The sequence below is a fragment of the Phanerochaete carnosa genome (genome assembly GCF_000300595.1).
Source record: "Phanerochaete carnosa HHB-10118-sp unplaced genomic scaffold PHACAscaffold_1, whole genome shotgun sequence".
Classification (NCBI taxonomy): Eukaryota; Fungi; Basidiomycota; class Agaricomycetes; order Polyporales; family Phanerochaetaceae; genus Phanerochaete; species Phanerochaete carnosa.
Genome location: NW_006767628.1, coordinates 4,950,280 through 4,952,806, shown reverse-complemented (window position 1 = coordinate 4,952,806; position 2,527 = coordinate 4,950,280).

The window sequence follows — 2,527 nt, the reverse complement described above, 5'->3', positions numbered from 1 at the left end:
CAGTGATCCTTACCGCTGCCAGCTGGCCCATCTGGCCTCACACGGTCAGAGCGGATTTTTGCACTAGCAACAGGCCTGCATCCGCAGTCCTTAAAAATCAGCTACGGCGACGAGTTCTACCTCTTCATGCGCTTGCGTGCAGAGAACCAGTGGTGGACCTGCGGCATGAGCCCTCGGGCTTACGTTGAATGCACTAACATCTATAATCGTGAGCTTTGCAGGCTCACGCAGAACAAAGGGCATGCATTCGTGCCAAAAAATCCCCGTGCTTTGTACGACAAACTTGGTGACATTGAGAAGACTGTCCTGACGCGCATTCAGAATAACAGCTATAAGTGTACGTACCTCTGACACCTGGTTTAACTGGAATCATTGCTGACAAGCATGCTTCTAGCGAGAGAAGGATCTGAGAGCTTTTGGCAGCATCACTGCTTCGCCGTACCGCTCGGAAAGGGCACAGACACGAAGTCCCCCGGGGCCGATTCTGGTGCGAAGCCCAAGAAGGGTAAAAAGGTAAGTACATGGTAACTTGAACACCTGCGTGTACACTTATTAATGTGGCGTATCGTGTGTAGCGTGGCTCTTGCACTCGCTGCATGGCCATTTTATACCCTAATGGCCCTGGAGGTAAGGGAAACCATGGGTGAGACTGTTGCTCCGATGGTTTTCCTGTGCGCTTCAACGATGAAAGCATCAAAGTCGCACCTTGGCCGCAACCAGATGGAATCTACATCAAAGGCAAGACGTTCAGTGTCGTCAGCTTCCTTACCACCCTGCACAAGGTTTATAAGCAAGCAGTCATTGACGGAGTTGGGCTGAGCATGGAATACGAAGCATTCGCTTTAGTGCTCCGAGACCGGCTCAACTTCACAGTGATCAAGAACGTACCCTGCTTCGAGATGTGGTCAGAACTGGACCTATCTCCTGGCTCGCCATCTGGACTTATTGCAGATGGAACAACACCGGAGACATTTGGGCGGCGCTTCTTGCGTCTCGACTGCTTGCGAGATGTTGCATGAACACATACAGCGAACTGACCCTGACTAGCTGCCTGTCCTTGTCTTTGTTGCTCGCGCATCAGATAATTGCTAGTATATTTCTAGCCGTAATATTTACTACAGATTTGCTAATATATATGGCTGTTGCGTTCCCTTGATAAACAGAACTGGCAGTAGTTCGAGATGCCGAGGTCCCGGCAGAGACATCAATGAAAGAGGAAAGCAATTAAGCACCTGCAAAAGAACGACAATGGAAAGCGTGGAGATAGTTAGCAGCACGGGGAAAGAAGACATCGAGTATGGAGCAGGCAAAGCCACAGAGCTCGCATGCGCGTGAGGTTACACCTCGAGCCCTCTCCGCCTTCGGTGCAATAAAGATAGAGCGGGGTACTTGATCAGGGACGCGAATACGAACAGGTCGCATTTTGCAGACGGTCTTCGCGCTGGCTGGAGCATAGGGGATCGGGATCGCGAATACGAACAGGTTGCATTTTGCAGACGGTCTTCGCACTGGCAGGAGCATAGGCTGTGCACATGAGCGGTGCTACAACAAGTGTTTATGCGACACTACCTCTATAGATATAGGCATTGATCCGGCAGGCGTCACAATCTCGGCCATGAGGTCTTCGATGCCGGGCGCTATCGGTGGCGATATGGACGACGCTGGCGATGTCGCGACATCGCGCAGGGGGCTAGCAGAGTTCCTGGGGGTGATGGCGGCATAGGGTGAACGACCACCATTTGAGGTGCCAGTGGTACGGAGGAGCGTCGTGTTGCCGATGTTCTCAACGTAATGGCCATGCGCTGCGGGGATATAGCCTGGTTTGATCTGTAATAAGCTTTTTGCTTGCGTTTCTTTGCAAGGAATACGTACCCGCCCTGGATGGATGGCATGACGTCAGCTTTGGTGGTGATATCGAAGGTGCATGGCCGTTGACGAACGAACGCGACGCCGATAGGTCCACCTCCCATCTGGCGACGCCGATAGGCCCACCTCCCATCTGTCATACATCGTCGAAAGACTCCACATCCGTCGCCCTGTCTGCTCCCCTGTCTGCGTCGTACGTTCCTCGCATGTCTTCTCACATCAAAGCTCCCCTGTCCGCGTCGTACGCTCCTAGCATGTCTCCTCACATCGAAGCTTATGTATCAGCCGCTGTGAATGCGACACCGCCTCCATGGACATGGGCATTGATCCAGCAGGTGTCGCGATCTCTGCCGGATGCCAAACGGTATCGGCGGCGATGCTGGCGGTGGAGGGCACGATGTCGGCTTTGGTGGTGATGTCGAAGGCGCACAGCCATGCTCATGTACGAAGTGCTCGACAGCATGGGAAAGGGAGTTGGTGAGCACAGTGGGTTCGACGTTCAGCCACCACTCGAGGTAGCACATCTCGTCATCTGGTTATTTGCATCAGACAAGCCCGAGTTCTGTGCAGCGCGTAAGTGAATAAGTCGAGACGGGGCACAGGCTGAGGACTGCTCCGGATGCGCAAAAAGATGGGTGATGAAATGCGTGCGTACCTTGGT